Raw genomic sequence first — 14,343 nt, forward strand, 5'->3', positions numbered from 1 at the left:
CACAAACTGGCAGTGTTACTTGAAAATGAATATCACAAAATCCTATAGGACATGGATATACAAACGGATAAATCCATTCAAGCAAGACGACCGGATGTCATACTAGTTAACAAGAAAGAAAATACCTGTCAGTTTTTAGATTTTGCTGTTCCAGCAGACCACAGAGTGAAGATCAAGGAGGCGGAGAAGTGGAGAAAATACATTGAACTGGCCAGAGAGCTTGAAGGAATATGGAATCTGAAGAAAGTCAGAAAAACACCAATAATAGCAAATTTTGAAAAGAGGATGGGAGAGATTGAAATCAGAGGGATGGCTGGACGATACACCGGATAACAGTAATTCCCGATGGAATAATAAGGAAAACCTTTGAATGCGGAGACTAATACACGCGATCTACAGGCACAAACTGGGAATGCAGAAAATATTACAGATGTAAAACACAATAGAAATTATGAAACTGGAACTGTATATTTAGAAGTTAACCCTTTACCCATTCCCGATTTTTTTATGTGTCACCAAAAACTGACGCTACACCAAATAAGCGAGGAGGGTCAAGAGGAATGGAATGACCGAGGAGAGAAAGCACTAGCCAGACCTCCGCCAGATGAGTGCAAAGAGGATTGGGAGCTTGGAGAGGCTTATTACTACCCAAATTCCAGTGAAGACCAATGGTCGCCGCCAACGAGAAATCAATGATAAGCGGCTGTTATGATAACGCAAATCTATCTGCATTGGTTATCAAAAGAGGTGGAGAGTACTGAAAATCTGAGGAGACTTGTTGTCACTCCAGAAAACGTCACAAGTTGTCCTCAAAGATTTCTGTTTGATAATGGCCTGTGTGATTACGTTTAGTGAGTAAATAATAATAATAATAATAATAATAATAATAATAAGAAGAAGAAGAAGAAGAAGAAGAAGAAGAAGAAGGATATGTTTAACTGACCTCAAAATCTCTAATATTATGTTCTCTATCACTTTTTAAAGTAGAAATATAATTCGAGTGACTTTTAAGGTTGAATTGAAAGTCGCATATCCTCCTCCGCTTCGTATTCCATCCACGTGACTGTTGCTAATATTTTAATAATAATAGTAATAATAATAATAATAATAATAATAATAATAATAATAATAATAATAATAATAATAATAATAATAAAATGTTATCTTTCTTTAGAGACGTTCGCTATTATCTCTTAAACTGTTCTACTTAATAATGCGATAACTTAAGTTAGATTATACTTATGTACCTATACATTTACACGTACAATAATTGACCTTTTTTTTTTAAATCTAATATGCATTTTTCTATATATAAATACAACGTGTTTCTACAAATGTATGTAGAATGGAATCTAGATAGTTGTGGCAAATAGAACGAAACATCATTAATATGGAACAACATAGGATTTGTATTATTTGGATTATTAAGACTACTGGTCTCGTGTTGAGTGGCTTTGCAACATTTCTGTCGATTTAACCCCCAACCTTCTTTAGACGTATCTTGTCGAACTCGGGAATTTTTCTGTAGAACTCGGATATCTGCATAAATTTTGAATGGAACCCTTTATTTAATCCATCGGGAATCTTGGAAGTTACATCGGCCGAAACGTTGTCAGTATAACATGATAGGAATTGTAGTCCGAATAATCCAAATAATACAAAATTATCGATCGCCATCAAAAAACTAGAAAAAACGATCTATTACTCTAATTTAGATGGTGAAATGTATTCTATGATCAATTTCACAAATGCCCTCCCCCCGCCTAAAAAACGACTCACAAATCGGTAATCTACTTCCTCCAAACACGTTGCAGTGGGTAACAGTCTTCAATGCAGTTGTGATTCTTCCCTTGACTATTTCAAATTTTGCAGAAATGTAACATAGTACACACGTTCACACACGCGTGTTAACAGGTAGACACCCGGGACTCAACACGTTGTAGCAGAGCACGTCGCAAGGAACATAGGACAAGTAACTCGACTCCTATTTTTTGTAACAACGATATTTATATCCGAGTACTTTCCCAAATAAAACATGAGCGTCCTCTTCTTTCACCTCTATCCTCTTGAACATCATCGTCAGTTTCTGCACACGTTCTTTTTATAGTATTGTTCTCTTTATAGTTTTGTCCTTTTTCCTTACGGTGACGTCACTTCGCACACGGCTTGGCATTTGCATATAGCCGCCATACCCTGTTACAGAAAGATGGATATTTCTTTCAGAGAAAGAAATCACCAGGTGTCATATCAGATGAAAATAGCCACCATCCTCATCAGCTGTATGCCTCATCCATCTCTGACACTGATTATTATCGAGTGAGCACTCGGTCGAAAAAAGTAAATCTTCTTGTTAACTTGCAATAAACAGAGATCATCTGCAGCTAAATATCAACGATTACATTTGTCCCAAATAAAAACGGTTCGTGGATTGTTACTTCTTAGAGATGGCGCAGAAGATATCAACTTTGGTGTCTCTCACGTGATCAAATGTGACGTGAAGATTTCTTCGCGCCAAATATGAATTTTATACCTAGTGACTTTGCTATTCCTTAAACTCGTCCCTTTCTAATTTCTTTTGCTTATCAACAAACCCGACAGGAAGCAAAATTCCACCTCTACACTGTAGAGACCCCTAGATGCCGTAAAGTTTCTATTTGAATATCTTCTTCCCTCAAACTGCTAAAATGCGGAAATCCCTCCCGGTTCACTGCTTCCCTGACTGTGCTGACATGCAGAAGTTCAAGTGTAATATGGACAGACGTCTCACCGACCAACTCTTACTATAATATCCAACCAATATCTGGTCCCAAATAATAGCCTCTTTCGACTTAGTGGGACTGTGCCTTGTTTGGGGTGAATTAAAAATAAAATATTGTTTACGTGTTCTCATGTTTGATTGTGTGCTTTCCAATCAATAGAATTTCTATAACTATTAAGATAGACACAACACACCGAGCGATACCAAGAACGCATTGGTCACACACATGTTAAATTTCAACCACATCACAAATGAAAGTCGTACAGTTATATTCGATTGAGTTTTAGTAGCTTCCAACAAAACAGTAGCGATTCTTTCTTTGATTACCTCTAAGTTTGTAGAAAAATTACCATTTCCTTCAGACAAATAAGTCACCAGGTGTCATGCCAGATGAAGCTGGTGACCATTTCAACAGTACATTATTCTAACCACTAGCCAAACCTCATCCATCTTCCGGTTGAAAAAAAGGAAGTTTTCTTGTTTAAGTGCAATGATCAGTTTTGAAATGTGTGCATATAAACATCCTGCGAATGAAAAAAAATGGTCCATGTTGTTTCTCAGAGATGAAGATGATTTCCGATGTTAATGCATCTCTCATGTGGTCAAACGTTGCATGAAATTTTCTCCGCGCCAAATGCACCAACATCTAGAAGCAAGGGAAGAGAAACTGATAAGCGGACACAGTGAAAGGAGAACATCACTGCCAACGGCTCAGTGACAAAACATTGCTTTTCACTTTTGCGACATAGTCTGCCCTAACCTGTATTGGTCACTTCAGCCATAAGCGGCCGGCAACACTAAGGTAACGATGCTACATCCATGGTCAACTCTGATTGACGGTGGTTTATTATTGAGTGTGGATTTTATGCCTAGCAAATTCGCTATTCGTATTGTACGGTTACATACGTTTACACACGTAGGCCCATCACGTTTTTTGCAAAGTACGTCGCAAGGAACATAGGACAAGAAATAACTCTATTTTGTTTTTTGACATTGACTTTCTCATTCTCGCGCCACGCATGATTTTTCGTTACAGCTATGACGTAACAATGTCTCTAACGTGATCGTGCTCCTTCTCTCTGACCTCTGTCCGCTTGAACACTGTTCCTAACGTGCTCTTGAACGTGTTTTTATAGTCTTTTTCTTTGCACACAGCTCAGCATTGGCAGACGCGCGTCCGCGTCCTTTTACAATATGAAATATAACCTTATTACTGAAAACAAGAGGTTTCCTCAAACTTGTCTCTCTCAAGTTTCTGTTATATATTGATACAGAAACGTTTACGCGTTATCTTGTCATTTGTCGTCATGGACTAAACGAGCTGCATCTTGTAAGGTTTATTAGCAAACGTTTTATCAGGAGTCATCATAGTGTCATTCGCTCTACAGTCTCTTCCGGTGTTATTGGTCTCATTCTGCTTTCCGTCTTTAATTTGTTTATGCATTATCTGCACTGCCGTTGGTGACATCTAAGAGATCTTCATCACAAATGTACGCTACACAACAGTCCTATTCGATTGTGTCCGAGCATAAAACGCCTTCCAGTCAATGGAATTCATATACCTGTGAAGATTATTATAATTGCTTTCCCACGAAAGCTGTGTGTGACACAAGGTCGTTTTTAATGTAGGGGGAAACCAGCTTTCCGAAAAGAGGCACTCTGGTAGTATGCAAAAATAAAAATTGCATTAGTATCGGAGAGTTTCCTCCTACAGTATTTTAGGACAAATTAATTTCAGTGTATCATCAGAAGAGATGCTACACTTGGATATTCAACATACTTTTTTTACCTGTATAAACAACTGCTGATAAAATAATACAAACTCTGGAAACTAATTGCGGTGATAAAAAGTAACTCCTCTTCCAAACAACAAATTTCAAACTGCAATGATCTCTCTCTCCTTTTCTATCTCACTTTCTTTTACCCCCCCCTCTCTCTCTCTCTCTCTCTCTCTCTCTCTCTCTCTCTCTCTCTCTTTCCAAATTTTCCCCGATTCGTCGTTTTTAAAGCAGTTGTTTCGGATTTTTTTTTTTTTTTTAATCAAGATTGATTTGGTTTATTTAAGTTATTCGGACTACTGTTTTCATCTTGCGTGTTAATAACATAACGTTATCGCCGATGTAACATGAGACCTTCTTCGGGTGTATCTTGCCGAACTCAAGAATCTTTCTGTCGAACTAAGAAATTTGTATGAAATTTCGAACGAAACCCTTTAGTTAATCCATAGGGATTTCATGCTCTTGTTCTGTCAACCATGACTGGATAGAAAGTCTAAGTAATTCACAATTGTATTCATCGTATCGCCTGCATAAGGATTGAACCTTCCACCTTCAGTTACTTACAACTGAATTTATCAAGTACTTTATCCGCCACAGGTTTTGGCAGACAATTCTTGGGAGTCTTAAAACTATTCTTACTTTTAGGTGTACAATTTTACAATTTTATGGACTTCTACATATATATTAAAGCACCTCTACCTTGTCATGGCTGACGGAACGAGAGCATTGTACTCTGCGGATTAAATAAATTTTCGTTCAAAATTTCATACACAATCTCGAGATCGACAAATAGATCTCTGAGTTCAACAAATTGAAGAAGGTCGGAAGTTGCATCGGCTAAAACCTTGTGCGAATGACACTCAAAATAAGAACAGTAGTTCAAATAATACAAAAAATACAAACAGTTCTCCATATGTGAAAAGTAAGGCTATTTAAAAAAATATCTCAAAGTACGAATACAAATTCTCTTGCAGTGGCGGCTCGTGCCTGGAGCTGTGGAACTGCAGCACCCCCAATCATTTCTACTCAATATTATCGATACACGGTAAAAATAATACGTTTATTTTTTCCTTTCTATGTGATAATATATCATATTAATAATAATATATATATATATATATATATATATATATGATTAATAAGGAAAAAATAAACGTATTATTTTTACCGTATATATATATATATATATATATATATATATATATATATATATATATATATATATATATATATAATCCTGAAGCTTAATGTCGATAACTGTCCCATATTCATATAAGTATAAAAGTAAAACTTTGCTTGGAGCTGCGAAATTCACAGTTACACATTCTTAGCGAAGTTCGCTTATACGCATGCCCGCTTCAGACGGCGAATGAAAGCTAAGTTGGAACTGTCGTTTTAGCAGTTCCAAACGCTCGTGAAAACCGGTGTTTGCGTGTTTTTGCTTATATTATTTTTTAAAAGGCTTGTTTACAAATGTTTTGTTTTTATTATTATTAAAAAGTGTAAAGTGTTCTTGTAAATAAATATCCATCTTAAAAAAAATTCTCACACTTTTAAATGCGATTTAAGCAGACAAAAATATACAATATGTGAAACTTTTTTTTTTTTAATTAAAAGTGTTCAGGCTTTTTACCCGCAAAGCTACCAACGTAACTAATGTTATTTTTTCACGTACGGCTTATTTTGTTTGTGTTTTTATGTAGTTTGAAATCTATTTATTTTGTGGTAGTTAAACTTTACAGAATAAAAAATATTTACATTTTTTTCTATAGAAAAGCGAAGAAAATTTTATTTTTTTAAATACATTTTAGTTAAAAAATGTTTTTAAATGTTGCTCATAGTACAAACATGTAAACTTTTTTTATTCTATATTTTATTTACAAAGTAAGTTTAGTTATAAACACATTTTTAAATTTTAAATAAAACTGTTATCCAATAAAACCATTTTTAAATGGTAAACTCCTAACTTTCCCATCGTGTGCAAGCAAGTAAATTTCAAAGATTTTGTTTTTATGAAAAAATAAATTATTAAAAAATTGTAAATATAATGTATTTAAAAAATGTTTTTCGTTTGTTTGCCTGCGGAAAAGCCCATAAAATTTATTTAATCTGTAAAGTTTTAAAGAAATATATTTGTATATTTTTTTATTACTCTGTAAAGTGTACACAATTTAAAATAGTATTTTTTTATTAAAATGTTTTTGCGTATTATCCCTTTTTCGACGGCTTATAATGGCAAAGTTAAAAATATTTGTATTAAAAAAAGACAATTTTAATGGCAAGCTTATTTTGTTATACGCCTATTTTTAATTAACAACAGGCTTTTTATAAATAAAAACGTTTTTAAATAGTAAAACTATTTTCGTTAATAAAAATCTGTTATCTAAAAGTTATAAACGTACGATTCAACTCAGTTAGAACCCGGTTCAGTTGAATCGCAAAAAGAGGATCACGTAAACATTGTATTACTTCTACCCTAATTAATATTCTACTAATAAACCGCCTAGTACTTACCTTTCCCAACACAATTGATATAAAAGAATTTAACCATGGCCTCCTTGCATCCCCAAGAAATAACTTCTGTGACGGAAAGTGAACTTCAACAGATTGAGTTTTCACAGCTGCCTCTCCATGATAAAGTTGAAATTAAGAAAAGAGGCCGTTCAACGCCTGATATTCAAATATCTCAGTCAGGCATTAGCAACAACAAAGTGTATATTCGTAGCTTTAATTCTGACTGGTACCAACGGAAAAGTTGGCTTTGCGGCTGTGAACTAAAAAAGGCATTGTTCTGCTTTCCTTGTTTGTTGTTTGGGGGTGATGTAACGTCGACAAAAGATGGTTTCAGAACTATTAGCAAAATGAAAGATAGAACTGAAAAGCATGAGAAGTCAAAGGAGCACGTTGACAATGTAGTTTCCCTATCAATTTTGGGGACCGTAAATATTAAAGAAAAACTTAGTGAGGCCTACAGACTTTCAATCAATCATCATAACATGAATGTTAAGAAGAACCGTGAAATTTTATCTAAAATAATAGATTGTATTTTCTTTTGTGGGAACTTTGAAACTCCCTTACGAGGACATGATGAAAAAGATGATTCAGTAAATGCAGGTGTATTTAGAGGATTAGTAAATTTTGCATCTAAATTAGATCCAGATTTAAAGAATCACTTAGAAACCAGTAGTGTCTTCAAAGGTGTTTCCAAGACCATTCAGAATGACATACTTGACTGTCTTTTACAAATATACCGTGATGAAATAAGGGCAGAAATTAGCAAAGCTTCCTTTGTAGCTGTCATGGCTGACGATACAACAGATGTGTCTGAACATACACAAATGATCATTGTTTTACGGTACGTCTCGGATGAAAAAATACTTGAACGCTTTTGGGGATTCTTTATTCCAGAAAACCAAACCACTCATGGAATATCAAAATATATTCTACAACAATTGGATAATCCTTCAAGGGAATCGCCAAAAACTGATAGCTCAGACATTTGATGGTGCAAATGTCATGAAAGACAAAAAAGCTGGTGTTCGGGCGAAAATAAAAGCAGTTTATAGTAATGCACATTTCACTCACTGTTATGCACATCAACTTAATTTAATAATGAGGAATGCAGCAAGCATTACACGAAATGCTAGAATAATCTCTAACATTTTGGCTATTCCGACTTTCTTTTCTAGATCACCACAGCGTCTGTCCATTCTCAAGAAGCATATGGATGTAAGCATTCCACATCCATCCGCCACGAGGTGGAACTTTAACATATGGACCATAAATAGAGTTCATGAAAATGTTCAAGCATTAAAAAAATGTTCCACTGAAATTCAGTCAACATCATATGTAGATGAAACCGTTGCAGAAGCGACAGGAATTCTGCAATATTTGAACGATGAAAATTTCATATTTTGGTTAGAGCTATTTCATCAAATTATGTCTCATGTTGAAATTATTTATAATCAAATGCAATCTCGGGAAATTAGCATATATAAAGTCAATGAATACATAACAAATTTCAAAACTGCTATTTTAGAGATAAGAAACTCCAAATACTGTGAAAATCCTTCACAAACACTCAAGGCCGAAAAAGAACTGTGTGACTATATATCTGTTGATATAACGGACAGATATTCTTCAACTAAACATTTAATAAATTGTTTAACAAGAAAAGCTTTGCTAGTTTTAAGAAAGAACTACCTACAGACGAGATATCCTTGACAACTGAAGCATATCCCATGATTGAAAAACAAAAGATTGAAACTGAGTTAGAAATATTTATAGTAGGTCAGATATCCATGAGTATTGCAAAGTAATTGATCTCCTGAAATTCATTTTGGAAAACAATTTAAACGATGTTCTTAGTGAAATCACAAAACTCATAAAAATTATCTTGACAATTCCCATGACTACATCAGAGGCAGAACGTTGTTTTTCAACTCTGAAAAGAATAAAAACTTTTCTAAGTAGCACAATGGGTTGCGAAAGACTAAATGCACTTGCAGTGCTTTCAATTGAAAAAAAGTTCTTCAGCAGTCATTCAGAAGTTAAGGAGAAAATTATCAATCTTTTCTCACAAATTAAAACAAGAAGAATGGAATTTACTTTCAAATAAATATAATAAGTAAGCAATTCCAAATATTTACATCTATTTAGAATTCCTTTAAGTTATTGTATTTTTATACGTGTGCATACGTATAAATTATGTATATTTTTTATGTTTGTTTTATTTTTACACAATATTAAAACAATACGCATTTTTTTAAACAGCACCCCCACTAATCTTAGGCACGAGCCGACACTGTTCTCTTGTTATGTGTATTTCGGTATTGCATGTTGCGTGTATTACTCATTTTAACGAAACTGATAATTAAACCGTAGTGAGATTACCGAGAGACCTAGGGAAAAACAGCTAGGATTAGTATGCGCCCGCTGCAAGGAGACAGTGGCCACATATCGACGCAAACCCAGGCCCGTTTGATTTCAAGGCGTAGGTCGTGATCATGTCAAATAGGTGCTATTGGCAATCCAAAAGCTATCTATATATATATATCTATAAAAGTGAAGGTGTCTGTCTGTCCGTGTGTCTGTCTGTCTGTGTGTTTCTGTCTACGTACATTTCCCTACACAATAACTCTGTCAATTTTCAGTCTACAGACTCGAAATTTGATATACAGGGTATTGAGATTTGGGAAAATCTTTGTAATCGGTTTTTAGTCAGAAATTTGGCTGTTAAGGGGTCAAAGTTCAACGATTTGACCTTTGAGAACTCTACCAAACTCCTCCACCAATTTAGGGTCTAAATACTTAAAATTTTAGATATATGTTCCTTGGACTTAATAACTTGATTTGAGCTCAAAACAATAGATGTTAAGGGGTCATAATAGGGGTCAAAGTTTTAAAATATTTGACCGCTTCGGTTTCTACCAAATTACTCAGACAATTTCTTGTCTAAACATTTGAAATTTTACATAAAGGGTATTCAAAGATAGGGCAAGCTTTTTAATCGGTTTGGGTTGAAAATTCGAGTTACTAATATATAAATGTATTATGTATGTATGTTTGCATGTCTGCCTAAAACTTTCGATAAAGGCGACGGATTTTTACAAGATCAGTATTGTTTTGAAGTTCGACCTTTCAGACGACAAATATCGAAAAATTGGCTAAAAACATTAATATCTTCACCTTCAACTAGGCACTTTTCTGCAGGGTGGGGTCGCTGTTTTCGTCGATATTTTCGAAAGTCATCCTCTCCTTTCGATTGTCTAGCCTCAATTAAAACCTACGCCACTTCCGGTTTGGCGGTGGTCGTAACAGCAAAGACGTCAGTTTTTTCCCCCGTTCTTTTCCTCTTTTGCGGTACGGGTTCGAGCCTGCCTTCCTACTACCACTATTTTTGGCTCAACATACACCTCCAAATACCTGCGCAACGCCTGGCATCTATACTAGTATATCTATAAAAGTGAAAATGCCTGTGTCTGTGTACATTTCCCTACGAAATAACTCTGTCAATTCTCGGTCTAGAGACCCGAGATTTGACACAAAGGGTATTGAGATTTGGGAAAATCTTTTTAATCGGTTTTCGGCCAGAAATTTGGCTGTCAAGAGGTCAAAGTTCAACGATTTGACCTTTGAAAACTCTACCAAACTCCTCCGCCAATTTTGGGATTAAACACTTTAAATTTTAGATGTAGGTTACTTATACACGGGTCAAAGTTTACAATTTTTGAGCTGAAAAAATGAATTTTTAGGGGTCAAAATTGGGGTCAAAGTTGAAAAAAATTTACCTCTGCAGTTTCTACGAAATTACTCAGACAAATTTTGGTCTAAAGATTTGGAATCTTACATAAAGTGTATTCACACTAGGGAAAGTTATGAACAGTACATGGGGGCCGAGTAAAGTTTTTTTGTGTGATGTCTTTCGGCGGTCAGAGCCCTCCAAGGTCACTGCGGCAAGCGGCCTCCAGTTGGGACGGTATAGGTGGCGTCGAATCAATAGACCGCTGCACGCTGCACCGTTTCGCTGTCCCTCTTTACACAGACAAGCATGTGGCGTAAGCTATTGGATTCACTGCGTCTCATAGCGGTATAACCGGGGATCTGAGGTTCGTCTGGTACAGACTTCAGCCAGGTATCCAGCGCCGACTTGAACGATTCTGTTTTGCAGTTCGTGATCTCTCTGATGTTACGTGGCAGGCAATTGAAGAGCGTAGGACCCCGGGAATTTAAACTCGATTCCCTGAGCCGTCGGATCCAGTTGTCCCTGGCACTGGTTTGGGCTGAACTGCTAGCAGCCCAATAAAAGTATTACCATCGCCTGTGTTTTGAACGGATGTTAGTTTATCTCTATTTTTTGTTGTTGCAGGTCAAGATAAGAACAAGAACTACTAATATTACGTGCGAATGTGTTAGTGAAGAGAAGAAAAGGAAGATGTTAATTCGACTATGTGCGTTAATACTGTGTGTGTTCTTTTCAACTCTAAATAATTTACGTGACTGAAATGAGAATTAATTAACCAAACACATATTTCACTGAATTATTATTTTTTTCTAGCTCTTCCTTCCCAATGTTACCCGGGATTTAAAGAGAAAATACGAAGAAATATCATGTAATTTTGTTGACATTGAACTTTTACGAACTTTGTTTTAATACATAAATACAACAAATTATTAGCAAAGAATACAAAATAAAGTGTTAATGTGAAAATAACAGGATTACTTCCCTTTAATTTATCCGAATATTTGAATAATAATAATAATAATAATAATAATTATTATTATTATTATTATTATTATTATTATTATTATTATTATTATTATTATTATTATTATTATTATTCTCCTCCATTGGTCAATTCTATTATTTTTCCTTGGGATTTAAAGAATTGACATAAAGATTAACTGTTTCTTTCTGTTTATCTCCGCATCTCACCCACCCCACATTTTCGTTATTTCCACCGTAAATTTTTGCAGCCGATATATAATAAACAGTAGCAATAGAAGTTAATTAGTATTTCAGAAAGTGATAAAACCAAAGATTAACATAAAATAATAGGATAATCATAAAATAACCATAAAAATAATTATAAAATAATCGTGATAGAAATCAAAACAATAGCCATAAAATAATCTTTTCTAAGACATCATAAAAATAATCACAAAAAATCATAAAAAATATGATAAAAATAATCATAAACAAATCACGATTTAATAATGAAAATAGTCTTAAAATGATTATAAGATATAATCCGTAAAACACTCATAAAAATAACGAAACAAACAAGTAAAAACATAACTATTTAAAATAATTATGAAAAACACAAAAATAATCATAAAAATAATATTAAAAATGATCATGAAAATTATCATAAAATAATCATTAAAATAATCATAAAAATAGCCATGAAAATAATCATAAAATAATTATAAAAATAATCATATAAATAACCATAAAAAGTAATGTTAAAAATAATATTAAAATAACCTAAAAACTAAGTATAAAAATAATCATTAAAAATAACCATAAAGATAATAATAATAAATAAAAATAATCATAAAAACTAAACATGTAAATAACCATGAAAAATCATCATAAATATAGTCATAAAATTAATCATACAATAAGCAAAAAATAACTATGAAAATATTCATAAAACTACCATAAACATACTCAAAAAATAATCGTGAAATAATCATGAAAATAATAATAAAATAAACATATATTAATCATGAAAAATTATTATAAAATAAGTATAAAATAATCATAAATAAATCATTAACATTATCATAAACGTAGTAAAAAATAATTTCAAAATTAAAAAAAAATAATCATATATTTATCATAAAAATAATCATAAAAAGAATTATAAAATATATAATCACAAAATAAATACAAAATAATGTTTAAAATAACCGTAAAAATTATAATTAAAACGTAAAATAATCATAAAATAATCATAGACATATCATGAAAACAATCATAAAATAATCATAAAAATGATAACAAAATAAACATGAAAGTAATCATGAAAAATTATCGTATGATAAGCATAAAAATTATCATAAGAATAATCACAAATAAATCATTAACATAATTATAAACATAGTCAAAAATTAATTTTAAAATCTTAAAAATAATCATATAATTATCATAAAAATAATTATAAAAAGAATTATGAAATATAATTACGAAAATAATCAGAATATAATCCTTAAAATAAGTGTAAAAATTGTAATAAAAACATAAAATAAGTATAGAATAATCATAGAATTATCATAAAATAATCATAAAATGATCATAAAGTAAATACAGAAATATAATCATAAAAGTAATTGTAAAAACATTCGTCAAAAATAATAATAAATGTTATCATAAGAATAACCGTATAAATACCCATAAAATAATCATGAGAAATCATAAAATAATCATAAAAATAATAATAAGATATCCATAAAATAATGATAAAAAAGCACAAAAAAATCATCATAAAATAATCATAAAAATAATCATAAAAATACTCATAAAAATTCTGATAAAATAATCATAAGATATAACCATAAATTCATCATAAAATAATCACAAAATAATCATAAAAATAATCATAAAAATACTCATAAAAATTCTGATAAAATAATCATAAGATATAACCATAAATTAATCATAAAATAATCACAAAAATATGAATAACAATGATCAATAAAATAATCAGAAAAATAACTATAAATATATTCATAAAATAATTATAAAAACAATCATGAAAATAACCATGAAGAATAATAATTAATCTAAAAAATAATCATAAAATAATATTCATAAAAAGTCTCATAAATATAATCATGAAAACAATCATAAAAATAACCCTAAAAAATGATAAAAAGAAAAATCATGAAAACAATCATAAATAATCATAAAATAATTATAAAATTAATATTCATAATAAATAATAATTTTTTTATTACTATCATACATCCCGAATAAGACATATTGACACTTGGAATGTAAAGAGCAAATATTTGAGATGACATAGAACAAAGAACTTTGTGGAGTAGAGCAGCGAGACGTCAGTCTCTTCACATTACATTTAAACGTCAGCAAGTAAGTATAGCCACTGGTGCAGGAAACAGGGAGGGAATTCCAAAGTCTAGCAGTCCGATAGTGCAGGACCTATTAGATTTGTCTAAAAGAGAGAGACTCGTGATGGATGCAGCACCATAATTTTTTTTTTTTTTTTTTTTTTTTGCCTACTTCTCCTATTCTAAAAGGCCATATTTGATTGACCAAAACGATTCTTCTTGATCAATCAA

General features: G+C 32.3%; 1 protein-coding gene across 2 annotated transcripts in view; it reads right to left on the minus strand.

The window, feature by feature from the left end:
• LOC145256340 (UDP-glucuronosyltransferase 1A3-like) overlaps positions 1 to 14,343 on the minus strand; it is a 90,308-nt gene that overhangs the window by 18,461 nt on the left and 57,504 nt on the right. The window contains exon 1 of one of the 2 annotated variants that reach the window (XM_080115120.1): positions 10,827 to 10,845. The exons of the other annotated variant lie outside the window; for it this stretch is intronic. The gene's annotated coding sequence lies outside the window, so the exon portion shown is untranslated. Of the gene's footprint in view, positions 1 to 10,826; positions 10,846 to 14,343 lie in introns of those variants that run through there. 2 annotated transcript variants of the gene reach the window in all.

The sequence above is a fragment of the Euprymna scolopes genome, chromosome 32 (genome assembly GCF_053919585.1).
Source record: "Euprymna scolopes isolate OS-2025 chromosome 32, ASM5391958v1, whole genome shotgun sequence".
Taxonomy (NCBI): domain Eukaryota; kingdom Metazoa; phylum Mollusca; class Cephalopoda; order Sepiida; family Sepiolidae; genus Euprymna; species Euprymna scolopes.